This window comes from Hyla sarda, chromosome 2 (assembly GCF_029499605.1).
Source record: "Hyla sarda isolate aHylSar1 chromosome 2, aHylSar1.hap1, whole genome shotgun sequence".
Taxonomy (NCBI): domain Eukaryota; kingdom Metazoa; phylum Chordata; class Amphibia; order Anura; family Hylidae; genus Hyla; species Hyla sarda.
The window spans coordinates 155,518,103-155,539,425 of NC_079190.1; the positions used below are offsets into that span (position 1 = coordinate 155,518,103).

General features: G+C 42.2%; 1 protein-coding gene across 1 annotated transcript in view; it reads right to left on the reverse strand.

Moving 5' to 3' along the window:
• Nucleotides 1-20,555, reverse strand: part of DCT (dopachrome tautomerase) — a 56,979-nt gene extending 36,424 nt beyond the window's left edge. The window contains exon 1 of the mRNA XM_056560484.1: nucleotides 20,450-20,555. The gene's annotated coding sequence lies outside the window, so the exon portion shown is untranslated. The remainder of the gene's footprint in view (nucleotides 1-20,449) is intronic.
• Between the last annotated feature and the right edge of the window lie 768 nt (nucleotides 20,556-21,323).

Below are 21,323 nucleotides of genomic sequence, written 5' to 3' on the forward strand. Positions count from 1 at the left end.
TAGTGCCAGAAGAATGAACCAGCCCCCCCCCCCCCATGTGAACCCATTTTGGAAACTACACCCCTCACGGAATGTAATAAGGGGTGCAGTGAGCATTTACACAGGTGTCTGACAGATTTTTGGAACAGTGGTCCGTGAAAATGAAAAATTTTTCATTTGCACAGTCCACTGTCCTAAAGATCTGTCAAACGCCAGTGGGGTGTAAATGCTCACTGCACCCCTTTTTAAATTCTGTGAGGGGTGTAGTTTCCAAAATGGTGTCACATGGGGGGGAGCATTCTTCTGGCACCACGGGGGGGGGGCTTTGTAAATGCTCATGGCTCCAAACTTCCATTCCAAACAAATTCTCTCTCCAAAAGCCCAATGTCACTCATTGTCAAACACCTGTGGGGTGTTAAGGCTCACTGTACCCCTTGTTGCGTTCCTCGAGGGGTGTAGTTTCCAAAACAGTGTGCCATGTGTTTTTTTTTTCTGTTCTGGCACCATAGGGGCTTCCAAAATGCGACATGCCCCCCCAAAACCATTTCAGCAAAATTTGCTTTCCAAAAGCCAAATATGACTCCTTCTCTTCTGAGCATTGTAGTGGGCCAGCAGAGCACCTGACGTCCACACATGGGGTATTTCCATACTCAAGATAAATGGGGTTACAAATTTTGGGGGGCATTTTCTCCTATTACCCCTTGTAAAAATGTGAAATTTGTGGGGAAAAACCAGCATTTTGGTGAAAAAAAATTTCATTTACACAACCGACTTTAACGAAAAGTTGTCAAACACCTGTGGGGTGTTAAGGCTCACTGTACCCCTTTTTACAGGGGTGCAGTTTCCAAAATAGTATGCCTTGTGGGTTTTTTTTTGTTTTTTTTTTGCTGTTCTGGCACCATAGTGATTCCTAAATAAGACATGCCCCCCAAAACCATATCAGCAAAATTCACTCTCCAAAATCCCATTTTCGCTCCCTCCCTTCTGGGTCCTCTAGTGCACCCACAGAGCACTTTACATCCACATATGAGGTATTTCCTTACTCAAGATGAATGGTGTTACAAATTTTGGGGGAAACAGCAGCCAGGACCCAAAGATAATGCTGGACATCGCCAATTGGGCTGATGCCCACGATTAACCCTTTAGACGCCACAATGAAAGTTGATCATGGCATCTGTCATGTTAAAAAAAGATTCCAGCAGTTCAGCAGAGCTGATCGGGACCATTGCGGTGAAATCTGCCTCCTCACCATCCGATCGGTGCTCTGGTGCTCCCAGCCAGTCATGGCAGGCTGGAGCAGCAGAGCAGCTTTAACATTGATCAATGCTGAGCCAAAGTTTAGCATTGAACAGTGCATGCAAATGAATGACTGTATGTTACAGCCCACTATGCTGACAAAAAAAAAAAGTAAAAAGAGAAAAAAAAGATAATAAATGTGAATAAACCCCTCCCCTAATAAAAGTTTGGATCACCCCCCCATTTCCCAAAATATAAACAAAAACATATGTGGTATCGCCACGTGTGTAAATGTCCGAACTGCTAAAATATAAGGTTAGTTAAACTGCACGGTCGATGGTGTACACGTAAAAAAAAATTTAAAGTTCAAAATTGTGCATTTTTGGTCACTTCATATACCATAAAAAAAATGTATAAAAAGCAATCAAAAAGTCCCATCAAAACAAAAATGGTACCGTAAAATGCTCTGCGGACGCACAGCAAGGCTCAGGAGTGAGAGCGCACTATGTACATTAGAGGCCTAAATTGGTGATTTGCACAGGGGTGGCTGATTTTACAGTGTTTCTGACATAAACGCAAAAAAATAAATACCCACGTGTGACCCCCATTTTGGAAACTACATCCATCACTGAACATAACAAGGGGTATAGGGAGCCTTAAAGGACATCTGCAGTGCTGGGCAAAAAAACTTTTTTTTACCTCATTTAATAGGTCTTTGAAAGACCTTTCCAACGATGTCTCCCCCATCAAAATTGGCCCAGTCGTTCTCCCGTTATCAGCACACGAATTACGGAGGAGAAGTGAAAATAAAACTACATCTCCCATCATGCCTTGTGCTTACTTCCTGTAAGCTGCTGCCCTCCCCCTGTTCTATCCCCCCGAGCAAATTATTATATTGTAACGCCCACATCTCCCTCCCCTATGCATACACCCTCCCCTTCTGCTCATCTCCCCCTCCCCATGCTGCTCCTGTCCAGTGATGAAGCAGCTGCCTCCGTGCTCACTGTAGTGTGGGCACTGGAGAGTGGATAGTGAAAGTAAAAATGGTTAAAAAAAAACACATAATTGTTTGTCTATAAAACTGTCCTGATAGGGGTCCCTCCATCTTTTTCACAACTACAACTCCAAGCATGCCCAGTTATTTTATATGCTGTTTGGGCATGCTGGGAATTCCAGTGGTGCCTCCAGCTGTTGCAAGACTACAAATCCCAGCATGCCCTGTCAGCTTTCTGCTGTATGTGCATGCTTGGAGTTGCAGAGGTGACTCCAGCTGTTGTAAGACTATACATCCAAGCATGCCGTGACAGCTTTCTGCTGTTTGAGTGTATAAAGGAGTTGTAGTTCACCAACACCTCTACTGTATCAGGAGACTCCTGGGAGTTGTAGTTCACCAACACCTCTATTGTATCAGGAGTCTCCTGGGAGTTGTAGTTCACCAACACCTCTATTGTATCTCTGTAGTCTCCTGGGGGTTGTAGTTCACCAACACCTCTATTGTATCACTGTAGTCTCCTGGGAGTTGTAGTTCACCAACACCTCTATTGTATCAGGAGACTCCTGGGAGTTGTAGTTCACCAACACCTCTATTGTATCTCTGTAGTCTCCTGGGAGTTGTAGTTCACCAACACCTCTATTGTATCTCTGTAGTCTCCTGGGGGTTGTAGTTCACCAACACCTCTATTGTATCTCTGTAGTCTCCTGGGGGTTGTAGTTCACCAACACCTCTACTGTATCAGGAGACTCCTGGGAGTTGTAGTTCACCAACACCTCTATTGTATCTCTGTAGTCTCCTGGGAGTTGTAGTTCACCAACACCTCTATTGTATCAGGAGTCTCCTGGGAGTTGTAGTTCACCAACACCTCTATTGTATCTCTGTAGTCTCCTGGGTGTTGTAGTTCACCAACACCTATATTGTATCTCTGTAGTCTCCTGGGGGTTGTAGTTCATCAACACCTATATTGTATCTCTGTAGTCTCCTGGGAGTTGTAGTTCACCAACACCTCTATTGTATCAGGAGTCTCCTGGGAGTTGTAGTTCACAAACACCTCTATTGTATCAGGAGTCTCCTGGGAGTTGTAGTTCACCAACACCTCTATTGTATCTCTGTAGTCTCCTGGGGGTTGTAGTTCACCAACACCTCTACTGTATCAGGAGACTCCTGGGTGTTGTAGTTCACCAACACCTCTATTGTATCTCTGTAGTCTCCTGGGAGTTGTAGTTCACCAACACCTCTATTGTACCTCTGTAGTCTCCTGGGTGTTGTAGTTCACCAACACCTCTATTGTATCAGGAGTCTCCTGGGAGTTGTAGTTCACCAACACCTCTATTGTATCTCTGTAGTCTCCTGGGTGTTGTAGTTCACCAACACCTATATTGTATCTCTGTAGTCTCCTGGGGGTTGTAGTTCATCAACACCTATATTGTATCTCTGTAGTCTCCTGGGAGTTGTAGTTCACCAACACCTATATTGTATCTCTGTAGTCTCCTGGGAGTTGTATGTCACCAACACCTATATTGTATCTCTGTAGTCTCCTGGCTGGGAGTTGTAGTTCACCAACACCTCTATTGTATCTCTGTAGTCTCCTGGGAGTTGTAGTTCACCAACACCTGTATTGTATCTCTGTAGTCTCCTGGGAGTTGTAGTTCACCAACACCTCTATTGTATCTCTGTAGTCTCCTGGGAGTTGTATGTCACCAACACCTCTATTGTATCTCTGTAGTTTCCTGGGGGGTTGTAGTTCACCAACACCTATATTGTATCTCTGTAGTCTCCTGGGAGTTGTAGTTCATACACCAGTGTTTCCCAACCAGGGTGCCTCCAGATGTTGCAAAACTACTACTCCCAGCATTCCCTGGTTGGGAAACACTGGCATACACACACACACATAACAGGGACTACAACTCCCAGCATGTGTCATTCAGTAGTCCCCCCCCCTCACACACAGAATCAGTATGATATTTATTCCCTGTATACACCACCAGCCCGTGCAGTGTAATATGTCTCCTCCACACACACGTCCCCCCTCCCTGCTCTGTGGTTTGCTCTGTGTTTTCCCCCATGAAAACTTGAAACCTCCCTGTGATAAGTGAGGTCCTATGTAGACAGAGCAGGGGAGGGGGGAGGAGCTGTGGACGTCCTCATTCTCCCCCTGCTTGAATCTTACAGATAGGGGCGTTTCTGAGGATGAGCCTATGGCTGCCTCAGAAAGCACCCGCTCATGCATATGCATAAGCAGGGAGGACCTGACAGAGGCTAGGGGGAGCACAAACACTGCTGGGAGGAAGAGATCTCCGTCCCCAAGATGGCGGCTGCAATGTAATGAATAGGGGACGGACGCAGGACTACTGGGCTATGCTGGCAACTCTAATATCTCAGAAACGGCTGCATATAGGTAAATAGGACTAATTGACTGAATTGTATAACTTTTGTTTGGGGAACATTTGGGCAGGGATTTTTGACCACTACAGTTGTCCTTTAAGATCCCACAGGTGTTTGACAAATTTTCATTAGTTGGATGGGAAAATGAAAAAAAAAAATATTTTACTAAAATGCTGGTGTTACCCTAAATTTTTCTTTTTCACAAGGGAAAATAGGAAAACAAAGCACCCCAAAATTTGTAACCCCATTTCTTCTGAGTAAGAACATAGCCCATATGTGGATGTAAAGTGCACTGCGGGCAAACTACAATGCTCAGAAGAGAAGGAGCACCATTGAGCTTTTGGAGAAAAAATTTGTCCGGAATTGAAGGCGACGTGTGTTTACAAAGCCCCCATAGTGCCAGAAGAATGGACCAGCCCCCCCCCCCATGTGAACCCATTTTGGAAACTACACCCCTCACGGAATGTAATAAGGGGTGCAGTGAGCATTTACACAGGTGTCTGACAGATTTTTGGAACAGTGGTCCGTGAAAATGAAAAAATTTTCATTTGCACAGTCCACTGTCCTAAAGATTTGTCAAACGCCAGTGGGGTGTAAATGCTCACTGCACCCCTTTTTAAATTCTGTGAGGGGTGTAGTTTCCAAAATGGTGTCACATGGGGGGGGGGGGCATTCTTCTGGCACCACGGGGGGCTTTGTAAATGCTCATGGCTCCAGACTTCCATTCCAAACAAATTCTCTCTCCAAAAGCCCAATGTCACTTATTGTCAAACACCTGTGGGGTGTTGAGGCTCACTGTACCCCTTGTTGTGTTTCTCGAGGGGTGTAGTTTCCAAAACAGTGTGCCATGTGGTTTTTTTTCTGTTCTGGCACCATAGGGGCTTCCAAAATGCGACATGCCCCCCAAAAACCATTTCAGCAAAATTTGCTTTCCAAAAGCCAAATATGACTCCTTCTCTTCTGAGCATTGTAGTGGGCCAGCAGAGCACTTGACGTCCACACATGGGGTATTTCCATACTCAAGATAAATGGGGTTACAAATTTTGGGGGGCATTTTCTCCTATTACCCCTTGTAAAAATGTGAAATTTGTGGGGGAAAAACAGCATTTTAGTGAAAAAAAAATTTCATTTACACAACCGACTTTAACGAAAAGTTGTCAAACACCTGTGGGGTGTTAAGGCTCACTGTACCCCTTTTTACAGGGGTGCAGTTTCCAAAATAATATGCCTTGTGGGTTTTTTTTTTCTTTGCTGTTCTGGCACCATAGGTATTCCTAAATAGTGTTGCTCGCGAATATTCGCAATTCGAATATTATTTGCGAATATCGCATATTCGCGAATTCGCGAATTTCGCGAATATAGCGCTATATATTTGTAATTACGAATATTCTTTTTTTTTTTTCTTCACAGTACAAATCACAGTGATCACCCCTCTCTGCTTCCAGGTTGTGTGGTGTAAAGAAGGCTGTAATACTACAGTGTGAGACTGGCGTGCGAAAATTCGCATATGCTAATTTTCGCATATGCGAATTTGCACATACGTTAATTTTCGCATACGCGAATGTTCGCATACGCGAAAATAAAACGAGAATATAACGAATATGCGAATATTCGCGGATATATTCGCGAATATTCGTCCATATATTCGCGAATATTCGCAAATTCGAATATGGCCTATGCCGCTCAACACTATTCCTAAATAAGACATGCCCCCCAAAACCATTTCAGCAAAATTCACTCTCCAAAATCCCATTGTCGCTCCCTCCCTTCTGGGTCCTCTAGTGCACCCACGGAGCACTTTGCATCCGCATATGAGGTATTTCCTTACTCAAGATGAATGGGGTTACAAATTTTGGGGGAATTTCTCTCCTTTTACCCCTTGTAAAAATTAAAAAAAATGGCTCTACGAGAACATGCGAGTGTCAAAAAATGAAGATTTAGAATTTTCTCCTTCACTTTGCTGCTATTCCTGTGAAACACTTAAAGGGTTAACAAACTTTCTGAATGTAATTTTGAATACTTTGAGGGGTGCAGTTTTTATAATGGGGTAATTTATGGGGTACTTCTAATATGAAGGCCCTAGAAATCCACTTCAACACTGAACTGGTCCCTGAAAAATAGCGATTTTGAAATTTTCGTGAAAAATTTGAAAATTGCTGCTGAACTTCGAAGCCCTCTAATGTCTTCCAAAAGTAAAAACATGTTAACTTTATGATGCCAACATAAAGTAGACATATTGTATATGTAAATCAATATACAACTTATTTGGAATATCCATTTTCCTTACAAGCAGAGTTTCAAAGTTCGAAAAATGCTAAATTTTCAAAATTTTCATGAAATCTTGGGATTTTTCACCAAGAAAGGATGCAAGCAAAGACGAAAATTTACCACTATGTTAAAGTAGAATATGTCATGAACAAAACAGTCTCTGAATCAGAATAAATGGTAAAAGCATCCCAGAGATATTAATGCATAAAGTGACAGTGGTCAGAATTGCAAAAAAAGGGCTCAGTCCTTAAAGGGGTACTACCATGGAAAACTTTTTTTTATTTAAATCAACTGGTGCCAGAAAGTTAAGCAGATTTGTAAATGACTTCTATTAAAAAATCTTAATCCTTCCAGTACTTTTTAGGGGCTTTATACTACAGAAGAAATGCTTTTCTTTTTGGATTTCTCTGATGTCACAACCAAAGTGCTCTCTGCTGACCTCTGCTGTCCATTTTTGGAACTGTCCAGAGCAGGACAAAATCCCCATAGCAAACATATGCTGCTCTGGACAGTTCCTAAAATGGACAGCAGAGGTCAGCAGAGAGCATGGTGGTCGTGACATCATAGAAATCCAAAATAAAAAGCATTTCCTCTGTAGTATACAGCCCATAAAATGTATTGGAAGGATTAAGATTTAAGTAATTTACAAATCTGGCACCAGTTGATTTAAAAAAAAAAAAAGTTTTCCACGGGAGTACCCCTTTAAGGTGAAAAAGGGCTTAGTCCTTAAGGGATTAATGTTTAATCTTTGAACCAAGTGACGCCCCTGGCATATTATATACGTCTATCATTTAGCTATATTATTCATATATTATAAATATTAATATTTCATTATATATATTTGTGTGTGTGTGTATGTATATATATATATATATATATATATATATATATATCTGTTTTTACATTGCATATATTTTTTACTGCATGTATTATGCTGTACCATGTATCATCATATGCTATCATCATAATAACATTACCTTTTTTCTCCGTTTATGAGCTATAAATGTGCTATATATTTAGAAAGCAAGCCAATTATACACATCAAACATGCAGTAAATAGGAACTTAACCCCTTAAAGCAATACTGTAGTGCAATATAACTTATCCTACTCTCTGGGATCTCCTGTACGCGGCCACGGCAGTCCACAGGAAGCGCCGTGCTTTCCCCAGCAGGAAGCTGTGGCAGACACGCTCCCTCCATGTATCTCTATGGGATACATGGGGGGACGTGTTGGCCACCGCGTCATGCTGGGACAGACACGCCCCTTCTGCGGACTGCCGCGGCTCGATTTAGGAGATCGCGGGGGTCCCAGTGGTCGGACCTCCCCACAATCTATAACTTAAGTTATAAGTTATATTACACTACAGTATTCCTTTAAAGACAAATGGGGAGATTTACCAAAATCTGTGCAGAGGAAAGTGGAGCAGAATAGGGCAATATAAACATACTAAGGTTGCATTCACACCACGTTTTGTACATACGGGTGCCGGATCCGGCGGGGGGAGGGGCAAACCGGGCGCTCCCATACCCCAGCCGGATCAGCCCGTGACCGTAAACTACGGTTTTAGGTCCGGTCAGGAAACCGCATACGGGTCAAAACTGAGCCGACCGTTGTCACCGTTTGACTCCGGATGGGTCATTAAAGTAAATGGAGTCACGGGCTGATCTGGCCGGGGTACGGGAGCGCCCGGTTTGCCCCTACCCCGCCGGATCCGGCACCCGTATGTTCAAAACGTGGTGTGAATGCACCCTAACTTTGTTTTAAAAGTTTGACTTTTTTTAAATGCTGCATTTTAAAGGGGTTATCCGCCATAAGGTGACTTTAGTATGTACCTGGCAGACAGTAATGAACATGCCTACATCTGCACTTGTCTTGGGGCTAAATGGGTATGTTGTGAGATTACCATAACACTGTGGCTAGCTTTTTGTGAACTGGTATTTCCTGTTCGACTTTTTTTTTACTACAAATCCCACAATTTAATTTCCCTCCCTCCCACACATTAGCCACCCCACCCATTGAAACATAAATGAGCTGCATCCATTCAAAGACCTGTGGTTTTCAATCAGGGTGCCTACAGCTGTTGCATTAGTTGCAGATTGATCTCTCTCCCACCAAGCGATCGCTCCACTCATTGAAGCAGACGGGCTCCTTGTCATCAGCTGACTAGTGAGTCAGGTCTTGGCCGCCTTGCAAGCTGGGAAAAATCTGAGACAACAGTCATTTTGTATGCTGGTAAAAATAGATATTGGGGTGAAAATGACAGAAGAATTGTAAGAAAACCATCACACACAGGTACAGACATTATATTATGAACTACACTAACTTTACAGCCCCTGTAGCATAGTCAAATCAAATAAAAATCCTGGAATACCCCTTTAATCGTATTGACCCACAAAATAAAGATGTCATTTTTACAATAAAATACACTCTGTAACAACTAAACCTCTGTAAAGTTGAAACAAGTTAGTTTTTATTTTCAATACCCACACAAATAATATTTCTTTGGTGCGTTGTACATTTTACAGTAAAATGAAAGGTGTCATTACAAAGTGCAATTGGTTGCGCAAAGTCCTATGGCTCTGTGGATGGAAAAATAAAATAGTTATGGCTCTTAACCCGTTAAGGACGCAAGGCATATGGGTACGCCCTTGCTTCCTGGTATCTAAGGACGCGGGGCGTACCTGTACGCCTTGGTCCCGTTACTGGGGTTTGAAGCATGTTTACGAGCTGTGCACGCTTTACACCCAGTGGGTCTGGACTGCTATCAGCAGCCAGGACCCAGAGATAATGCTGGACATCGCCAATTGGGCTGATGCCCACGATTAACCCTTTAGACGCCACAATGAAAGTTGATCATGGCATCTGTCATGTTAAAAAAAGATTCCAGCAGTTCAGCAGAGCTGATCGGGACCATTGCGGTGAAATCTGCCTCCTCACCATCCGATCGGTGCTCTGGTGCTCCCAGCCAGTCATGGCAGGCTGGAGCAGCAGAGCATCTTTAACATTGATCAATGCTGAGCCAAAGTTTAGCATTGAACAGTGCATGCAAATGAATGACTGTATGTTACAGCCCGCTATGCTGACAAAAAAAAAAAAAAAATAATAAAAGTTTGGATCACCACCCATTTCCCAAAATATAAACAAAAACATATGTGATATCGCCACGTGTGTAAATGTCCGAACTGCTAAAATATAAGGTTAGTTAAACTGCACGGTCGATGGTGTACACGTACAAAAAAAATAAAAGTTCAAAATTGTGCATTTTTGGTCACTTCATATACCATAAAAAAATGTATAAAAAGCAATCAAAAAGTCCCATCAAAACAAAAATGGTACCGATAAAAACTACAGACCACAGGTCAAAAAATTTGCCCTCATATAGTCCCGTATGCGGAAAAATTTAAGTTATAGGGGTCAGAAGATCACAATTTTAAACATACAAATTTTGGAGCATGTAGTTATCATTTTTTTTAAAGTAGTAAAATAAAATAAAACCCACATAAATTGGATATACTTGTAACTGTATGGACCTTCAGAATAAAGAGAAGATGTCATTTTTACTGAGAAGTGCACTGCGTAGAAATGGGAGCCCCCAAAAGTTACAAAATGGTGTTTGTTTTTTTAACTCCTTAACAACGCAGGACGTATATTTACGTCCTCCGCCGGCTCCCGTGAAATGCCGCGGGGTCACGCGGTGTCCCCGGGTCGGTCCTAGCAGCTATCAACGGCTGGGACCCGCGGCTAATACAGGACATCACCGATCGCGGTGATGCCCTGTATTAAACCTTCAGACGCGGCGATCAAAGCTGATCGCCGCGTCTGAAGTGTAAGTGAAAGAATCCCGGCTGCTCAGTCGGGCTGTTCCGGACAGCTTACAGGACACCGGGAGGACCCTTACCTGCCTCCTCGGTGTCCGATCGGCGAATGAGTGCTCCGTGCCTAAGATCCAGGCAGGAGCAATCAAGCGCCGATAACACTGATCACAGGCGTGTTAATACACGCCAGTGATCAGCATGAGAGATCAGTGTGTGCAGTGTTATAGGTCCCTATGGGACCTATAATACTGCAAAAAAAAAAATTTTTAAAAAGTGTTAATAAAGGTAATCTAACCCCTTCCCTAATAAAAGTTTGAATCACCCCCCTTTTCCCATAAAAAAAAAAAACTGTGTAAATAAAAAAAAATAAGATATGTTGTATCGCCGCGTGCGTAAATGTCCGAACTATAAAAATATATAATTAATTAAACCGCACGGTCAATGGCGTACGCGCAAAAAAATTCCAAAGTCCAAAAAAGCGTATTTTTGGTCACTTCTTATACCATTAAAAAATGAATAAAAAGTGATCAAAAAGTCTGATCAAAACAAAAATCATACCGATAAAAACTTCAGATCACGGTGCAAAAAATGAGTCCTCATACCGCTTTGTATGTGGAAAAATAAAAAAGTTATAGGGGTCAGAATATGACATTTTTAAACGTATAATTTTTCCTGCATGTAGTTATGATTTTTTTTTCCAGAAGTGCGACAAAATCAAACCTATATAAGTAGGGTATCATTTTAACCGTATGGACCTACAGAATAATGATAAGGTGTCATTTTTACCGAAATATGCACTACGTAGAAACGGAAGCCCCCTAAATGTTACAAAATGGCGTTTTTTCTTCGATTTTGTCGCACAATGATTTTTTTTTCCGTTTTGCCGTGAATTTTTGGGTAAAATGACTAATGTCACTGCAAAGTAGAATTGGTGACGCAAAAAATAAGCCATAATATGGATTTTTAGGTGGAAAATTGAAAGGGTTATGATTTTTAAAAGGTAAGGAGGAAAAAACGAAAGTGCAAAAACTGAAAAACCTTGAGTGCTTAAGGGGTTAATTCCCCCCACAAATAAGTTATTATTTTTTTTTTTTTTTTGCTGCAGATGATGTTATAAAATAAGTAAAGCCATTACAAAGTACAATTGGTAACGCAAAAAACAAGCTCTTTTATGGGTCTGTAACATCAAAATTGAAAGTGTTATGATTTTTAGAAGGGGAGAAGGAAAAAACAGATGTGCAAAAACAAAAATTGGCCAGGTACTTTAGGCCACAATGGGCTGAATTCTTAAGGGGTTAAAAGGCAAAAAGGCAAAATGTTATGCAAAAAATGGCCTTAAAGGGATAGGTACACTGCTGGAAAACAATTTTGTTCAAATCAACTGGTGCCAGAAAGTTAAACAGATTTGTAAATTACTTCCAGTATTTGTAAAATCTTCCAGTACTTATCAGCTGCTATATACTACAGATGAAGTTCAGTTGTTCTTTTCTGTTTGACCACAGTGCTTTCTGCTGACACCTCTATCCATGTCAGGAACTGACTGGAGCAGGAGAGGTTTGCTATGCTCCTAGTCTGGACAGTTCCTGACACAGACAGAGGTGGCAGCAGAAAGCACTGTCGTCAGACAGAAAATAACAACTCAACTTCCTCTGTAGTATACAGCAGCTGATAAGTACTGAAAGGATTAAGATTTTTTAATAGAAGTCATTTACAAGTCTGTTTAATTTTCTGGAACCAATTGATAAAAAAAAAAATTGTTTTGCACCGGGTTACCCCTTTAAGGCCAAAAATTATTAAAATCAACTGGTGCCAGAAAGTTGAACAAATTTGTAAATTATTTCTATAAATCTTAACTCATCCAGTACTTATCAGCTGCTGTATGCTCCAGAGGAAGTTCATTTCTTATTGAATTTCTTTTCTGTCTGTCCACAGTGCTCTCTGCTGACACCTCTGTCCGTGTCAGGAACTGTCCAGAGCAGGATAGGTTTGCAATGAGGATTTGTTCCTGCTCTGGACAGTTCTTGACATGGACTGAGGTGTCAGCAGAGAGCACTGTGGTCAGACAGAAAATAAATTAAAAAACAAAAGAACTTCCTCTGGAGCATACAGCAGCTGATAAGTACTGGATGGGTAAAATTTTTGAATAGAAATCATTTACAATTCTGTTTAACTTTCTCCCTGAAATCTCCCTACTAAGGTCGGGTTCACACTACAAAATCAGCGGCCCCGCACAGAGATTCTGAGTCCAGCCAGCGGATTAGGGGTTAGGATTAGGGATAGAAGTTAGAATTAGTGGTAAGGGTTAGGGGTTAGGATTAGGGAGTGAGAGGGAGCCGGCTCTGTGCAGAGGATCACATTCCGCAAAAGGAACACAGTTCTCTTCATTACACCGGCTGAATCAGTCAGCACTAGGACCTCACGGACATTGTTGTCTTGATAGACGGCAATGTCCGTGGCAAGGATTCCGCAGGTTCAATGTTCTGGCGGAATTAAAGGAGAACTGCGGCGTAAATTTTTTTAGTCAGGGGGTGCCCAAGCTGCAAAAACATCTTCAGCCGGTGATAGGCTGGGCGCACTGTCAAGTAAGGAGCTTGGGCAGCAAGGAGAAGGCGGGTCCGAGCTCCTTACATGACAGTGCACTCAGCCTATCACCGGCTGAGGCGGGACATCGCTGCGGCCGGCGATACGCTGCCTGCACTGTGACGTTTCGAGCCTAAGAAGCCAGAAGCACCGGAGGAACCGGACATTGACATCTCCACAATGGGGGAACGTAGGAAGGTGAGTCAAAGTTTGTTTTTGCAGCCCGGGTTTACGCCACAGTTCTCCTTTAATTGATCTGAAAAAAAATTATTAAACATAAAAAAAAATACCAAGGTCCAGAATTATGCATTTTTGGTCACTTCATATAGCAGAATTTATTATTTTTATTTATTTTATGTTTAAACATCAAAAAGTCCCATCAAAACAAAAAATGTACAGCAAAAAACTACAGACTAAAAAAAAAATGAGCCCTCATATAGCCCCGTATGCGGAAAAATAAAAAAGTTATAAGGGTCAAAGGAGGACAATTTTAAGCATACTACTTTTCCTACAAAAGGTTTTAAAAATGAAAAATAGTAAAATAAAACAACACATAAATTTGGTATTGTTGCTATCATTTGGACCTACAGAATAAAGACAATAACGGAGATTTAATAAAGACAATAAGGGAGATTTGTCAAAACCTGTGCAAAGGAAAAGTTGATCAGTTGCCCATAGCAACCAATCAGATTGCTTCTTTCATTTTACAGAGGCCTTTTCAAAAAACGAAAGTAACAATCTGACCATTTGCTATGAGCAATTGGTCAACTTGTGCTCTACAGAGGTTTTCATAAATCTCCCCCACTGTGTAATTCTTTTTGGCTTCACCGTACATTTTGTGGTAAAATGAGTGATGTCATTACAATGTATTATTGATCCCATAAACAATAAGCCCCATAGATGGAAAACTGATGAAAAATTGGACGAGTTATGGATTTTAAAAGATGAGGAGGAAAAAAGAAAAAACAAACAAAGTTTTATTGGTAAACAAGACCATTAGGCTAGGTTTCCATCCTACCACATTTTTTGTGAAAAAACACTGCGGCAAGATGTTAGCTGCAAGTCAATAAGGAAATGCCATATCCACTTGGCGTTTTTCAGTTTGGCGTTTATTTATTTTTTTTATGATTTTGTCGTTTTTTTAGCTATTTTTTCAAAAACAACCTCTTGTTGAGACTTTGGAATTTTTTTAAAGGAAAATCTTGAGTTTTCCTCCCATAGAAGTCTATGGAAGTGAAAAAACGCCAAGAAAAACACAATGTGGGTTTTAACTTTGGAGTTTTTGCCTGTGGTTTTTATCCTTTTTTTACTTTAAATAACTTTTTTAATAAAATTTCATAGGACAACATTAAAAAAAATAATAATAATAAAGATACAGTAGTGATGGAAAAAATTGTATTTATAGAAATTTATCTTTTTTATACCGAAATTTTATTAATTTTTAAACAGGGATTAATGTGTGCGGGCAGGGCACAAAAAATATATCCGACAATAATAAAAATGTAGTGTGTGTGTTTTTCCCTTTTTTTTCTTTATTTTTTAGGTAGTACTACTACTCCCAGCATGGAACACACTCCATGATGGGAGTAGTAGTACCTGTACTTCTGACACCCGTTGCGATCCTCCTGTATAATGTATAGATGTGGCCGGCCGCTCTTCTATGGTCCCCTGCACTTCCGTATATACACCTATTCATATCTCCCGCAGAGAGCTGTGATTGGCCAGATGGTTCCAGCCAATCACAACTCTTTGTGGGAAATATGAATAGGTGTATATATATATATATGTCAGTGCAGAGGACCATAGAAGAGCGGCCGCATCTATAAATTATACAGGACGATCGCATCGGGTTTCAGAAGTGACACTCGCTGTGATCTGTCTATTAAAGGGGTACTCCCCTGGAAAACTAGTTTTTTTTACTATTTGCTCCACAGGAAGTTCTTTTTCTTTTTGAATTTCCTTTCTGTCTGACCACAGTGCTCTCTGTTGAAACCTCTGTCCATTTTAGGAACTGCCCAGAGCAGGATATGTTTGCTATAGGGATTTTCTCCTACTCTGGACAGTTCCTAAAAGGAACAGAGATGTCAGCAGAGAGCACTGTGGTCAGACAGAAAAGAAAAAAAATAACTTCCTGTGGAGCAAATAGAAGCGGATAAGTACTGGAAGGATTAAGATTCTTAAATAGAAGTAATTTACAAATCTGTTCAACTTTCTGGCACCAGTTGATTTTAAAAAAAAAATGTGTTCCAGGGGAGTACCCCTTTAATGCAAGTACTACAGCTTACAGCATGAAGCAGAGTATGCTCCACGTTGGGAGCAGTAGTACCTGCAGTTAAGGAAAGATCACAGCGGATGTCACTACTGACACCCGATGCCGATCATCCTATCTATTGCAGAGATGTGGAGCGGCTCTGTACAGCGATCGCATCTCTGCACTATACTCTGGCCGGCCAGTGATATGAATAGAATTCACATCACTGATTCATATTTCCCTCTGAGAGCGGTGACTGGCTGCAACCATCTGGCCAATCCCCACTCTGGGCGGAAAATTTGAGTGCAGTGATTTTCTATTCACATTACTGGCCGGAGTACAGAGCAGAGATGCAAGTGCTGTATAGAGCCGCTCCACATCTCTGCAATAGATAGGACGATCGCATCGGGTGTCAGGAGTGACACCCAGGGCGATCTTTCTATTAGTACAGGTACTACTACTCCCATCATAGAACAGTCTGTTCCATTCTGGGAGTAGTAATACTACCTAAAAAAAATTAAAAAATTGAGAAAAAAAGTGAAACACACACACTTTATTAACACACACACACTTTTCACTCAAAGGCAGAAACGCCAGAAAAAACTGCCAAAACGTAGGAAAAACCTGTGGCAGTTTTTCTGGCATTTTTTCTGGCATTTTTTTTTTTTTTTTTTATTCAATCTTTTTATTAAGTTTTGAACAATATGTCAGCAGTCAAAATGTCAAATAATAGGCCGTAGTGTGGGCCCTAAACAAAGCAAACATAATACAGTAAGTAATAAACATAGTACATATGGTGTACAGGAGGGAGTATTCAGTCCGCAGTGTGGACAGTCATCCAGTATTGGTGTAAAGGAAGGACAAATCAACATCAGTGAAGATAGACAAAGTATTTTGAAAGGAAACTATCTCCATATGAATACAAGGAAAATAGAAAAGAATAAAAAAAAAAAACTAAATGTATTTTCGCCTACTTAGGCGAACCCAAAAAGATATTTAACCACAGTGTGTGTCGACACGGGGTGTGTGGAAGTGTATATCAGGAAGCCACCCTTCAATCGGGTTTCAAGTGCGGACAATGGGGGCTGGACAGCCAGGAAGACCAATGTTTCAAAAAAGATTTATATTGCGAGTGTACGAGTGCAAATGTTCTCTCATATCCACATGACAGATTAACAACATTAATTAGCTCTATGAGTTCAGGTATTAGGTCAGATTTCCAGCGCCTAGTTATCAGGAGCTTGGCTGACATCAAAATATGGGCAGTAAGTTTACGGAAGGTAAATGGGACACGATCCAAGTTTAAAAGGAGAATAGCTAGAGAGGGGGTCAGCTGAAAACCTGGTCCTAAAAATCTCTGCAGCAAACTAGTTACTAGTCCAAAATGGCGTAAGCTTAGGGCATCCCCATAGGATATGCAGCAAAGTGCCCTCCCGCCCACATCCGCGCCAGCACAATTTAGAACATTCTGGGTTAATGTGGTGTAGCCTGGAGGGGGTAAAGTACCATCTAAAAATCGATTTTAGTACCGCTTCTCTGTGGTTTGTAGAGCGAAACATTGTTTTCACAAGACCTATAGCGGACATCCATTGGTCCGTTGTGAAGGATTCTCCCAACTCTTTTTCCCACTTGTCCATATATGGAAGTTTTGCTAGGTCTGTTCTACCATTAAGTAGGTTGTAGAACACATTAATCCCCTTTTTAGATGGTGCCGTAATCTGGAAGAAATGCATTATCCTAGATGGAATTAGTAGGCCACGACTAAATTTAGCAGTAAGGAGGCTTCTAATTTGTAGGCTTTTATAAAAGTCAGATCGGGGTATACCATATGTCCGTTGTAGATATGGGAAATGTACAGTATCATAGGAATCAAGCAAGTCGCCGAGGAAGTTTATTCCCCTCTCTGACCATGAGCTCAATGATAAATCTGGGATAAAATGGGTCAGGAAATCTACGGGTACATCTTTCAATCGACACAACCTTTTAGGTAAGGGCTGAGCCAAAAACTGTCTCCACACTCTATCCGAGAGATTAACCGAGGTTAAGTGAGTTGGGGGAGGAGGGGGAGAGAGGGAGGGATCTACTGTCTGGACAAGAAGGCGAGCTCTAAGGGAAAGTGGGGCAGAGCCTTCCTTTTCAATGTCGACCCAGTATTTGTCGGGATTGTATGACCACCAGTATTGGAGTTGATCTAAAATACATGCTTTGTGATAGTCCTCTAAATGTGGGAAACCCAGTCCTCCAGCATCAGAATGAGCGGTCATAAGTTTACGGGCTACCCTAGGTTTCCTACCTGCCCAGACATAGTGATAAACAGCTCGATTTAAGGAGGTAAAGTAAGAACCTGGGATAGAGATGGGCAGGGTTCTAAATAGATAGAGTAGCTTTGGGAGGAGAAGCATCTTGAATGCCGCCAGACGACCCAACCAAGAAGTAAGCTGTGTAGAATAGGAGAGAAGAGAGGTCATGAGAGAGGTGGCCAGGGGAGGGGAGTTCGTACGGAAAGTGTTTTTGGAAGGGACGGTAAGTTGTATGCCTAGATAGGAGATAGATTCCAGCTGCCAGTCTAGTGTGAAATGGCGTTTAAGAGAGTCAATTGCTGGTTGTTGTAAGTTGACAGGTAAAATTTGAGACTTTGTGGTATTAAGCTTATAGTGTGAGATTTTGCTAAAGTCGTCCAGGAGGGCAAAAAGGTGGGGAAGGGAAGTCGGGACGTCTGTCAAGGTCAGAATAATGTCATCCGCGAACAGTGCCACTTTATGGTTCCTTTTACCTACAGAAATTCCACGAATGTCGGGATGGGTTCTTATTGCCTGAGCTAGGGGTTCAACGGAAAGGACAAACAGTAGGGGGGAGAACGGACATCCCTGCCGTGTACCATTCGACAGAGTAAACTGGTCGGACAGTGCCCCATTTACAAAAACCATGGCAGCCGGATTGGAGTATAGCGCTTTAATTGCGGTAAGAATGGTGCCAGAAAAGCCAAAGGCCTCCAAGGTGGAAAAAGCATACTGCCAGTTCACTCTGTCAAATGCTTTTTCAGCATCGAGGGTTAAGAAAGCTGCAGGGAGATGAAGATGTTCACAGTGTTGTATAAGGGATAGGATTCTTCTGGTGTTATCAGGACCTTGTCGTCCAGCTATGAAGCCAACCTGGTCGGCATCAATGAGAGAGGGGAGCAAGGGCATGAGTCTAGATGCCAAGATTTTAGCGTAAACCTTGATGTCTCCATTGAGTAAGGAAATAGGCCTGTAGCTAGAGGTATCGTCTGGGGGTTTACCAGGTTTGGAGATAGTTGTTATTAAAGCTGTCAGCATCTCTTGGGGAAGGGAGCCCGTGGTCATAGCCAAGTTAAACACAGTCATCAAGTGAGGGGCAAGGATGTCAGAGTATTTTCTGAAATATTCATTAGGGAGTCCGTCAGGTCCGGGGGCTTTATGTGAGGGTAACGATTTAATGGCTGTCACAACTTCTTGCAGGGAGATAGGAGAATTAAGTGTTTGCAGTGCGGAGTCAGAGAGCCGAGGTAGAGAGACAGACTGAAGAAAGGAGTCAATGGAGAATTCAGTCGGTTGGATCGTCTGGGGGTCAAGACGCAGATTATATAGGTTTTTGTAGTAGTCTCTAAAGGCATTAGCAATGTCTCTGGGTGACAATACGGTATTTTTAGTGGTAGGGTGGACCATAGATGCTATTCTACTTTTTCTCGTCGGGGGTTTGAGTATCTTGGCAAGTAAGGAACCGGGCTTATTGTTCTGGGTATAGAATTTGAATCTAGATTTACGTAGGTCTTTTTCAAACCGGTATAAGAGAAGTTGGCGCAGTTTCGTACGGGCAGACACTAGTCGAGAGAAAATATCAGAGCTGGGGTTCGATTTATGGAGAGCTTCCAGCACAGCGACCCCGTCAAGCGCTTCTTGTAAGTCTCTGGCTCTCTGCTTTTTGAGCGTAGATCCAAGGCGGATAAAATCGCCCCTTATGACTGCCTTATGGGCCAGCCACAAAGTCGTCGGGGTGATATCAGAGGATTGGTTGAGGCTAAAGTATTCCAGAAGAGAGCTCTCTATTACTTTGCTATGTGAAGAATGGGCTATAATATGAGAATTCGCTCTCCAAACGAAGTCGCTATGCTGGGGCTTAGAGTCTGTGAGTGAGAGGAGCGTAGGAGCGTGGTCGGACCACGTCAGCTCCCCAATCTCTGAGTGTTCAAGTCTATCTAGGAGACCCCTTGATATCAGAATCAAATCAATCCTCGAGTACGTGTGGAATCGAGGGGAAAAATAGGTATAATCTCGCTCCGACGCATGAGACATACGCCAAGCATCAAAGTAATCATATCTAGTGAGGATGTCTCCCAGACAGAAAGAACGCTTACCACCTATTTTGGAGAGGTCCATAGATGGATTAGGCACCGAGTTAAAGTCTCCACACAAGATAACCTCTCCCACTCGGACCTCCGTGATCAAGTTAAACACTTTCTTTAAGAATCTACTCTGTTTGTTGTTAGGAGCGTATATATTCACAATGGTATAAGGGACATGGTTAACGTAGCACAGTAAGATGATAAAGCGGCTGTGAGGATCTATTATCTGTTTGGAGATAGAGACTTCCAGATCATCCCTAAAAGCAAATAGAACGCCTCTCTTTTTCTTGTCCAAGGTAGAGGACACTATGGTTGAGAACCTCCTGTGACGCAAAGTAGGGGGACTTTTAGAGGAGATATGTGTCTCTTGCAGGCACAATAGCGTAGTATCTCGCCTCTCCACTTCACGCCACATGAAGTATCTTTTTTGTGGGCTATTAAGCCCGTTAACATTCATGGACAGCAGGCGAATGCTCATGCTGGCCACTAGGAGAAATGTGGAGGTGACCAGGAGGGGGAGTATAATGTAAGTCTGACCAAGCATCTGGAGGTACAATCAGGGGTGACACACACTAACCTGTGATTCAGTGGAGGAGTCGACACACACTGGGCGTACAAAGTTGGTAGTTAAAAACCCGACTTGGCTCTGTGAGCCACAGACGGGGATGTCACACAATTGCTCCTACTAAAACCAAAAAAGAAGGAGCATTAGAACAACAAATACAAAGAGGAAATAAAATAAGAAAAATAAAAAATGTAAAAAAAATGGCAAGAAATCAAGATAGTCAAACAGTAATAGAAAAGTGCGGTGTATAGATGGTATAGACACCGGTACAGTGGGTGTGGAAAATAAAGTCACTAACTGGTCAAGGGAATTGCTAACAGCCATTCCACCGGGTTAAGATAACATTCTAATAGGAGAGTAATCATAGTACTGGAAAGAAAGTCACTCTGGATCCTTTCTAATGGGAGAGCCGGAACGAGGAGACGGAAGCTCATCTTGATCAGGCAGCATACCCCAATCCTTGAGGATGATAGTCCCATTTCAGCATTCGGCAAGGCGTGGACTTTTCCCTGTCTGTTGATCAAAATCTTCGCAGGGAAGCCCCATCTGTAGGGAACACCTAGGTTGCGGAGAGTTTCAGTCAGAGGGCCGAAACTACGCCTAGCTTGCAGCGTAGCCGCGGAGAGGTCTGCAAAGAGTTTAATATCTTCATAAGGATCAGCAAGAACCTTGTGTCTGCGAGAGTATTGCAAAAGTAGATCCTTGGTTTGAAAGAACGTGAACCTAGCAAGGACATCTCTTGGCAGTTCATCAGGAAGGGATCTCGGCTTGGCTACCCTGTGTGCCCTATCTATGCTATACTCGTAATCCTCCAAATCAGGGAGCAGTTGTTTAGTAAGTTGCTTCACATATTTAACAAGCTGGGACCCAGGTATGCTTTCAGGGA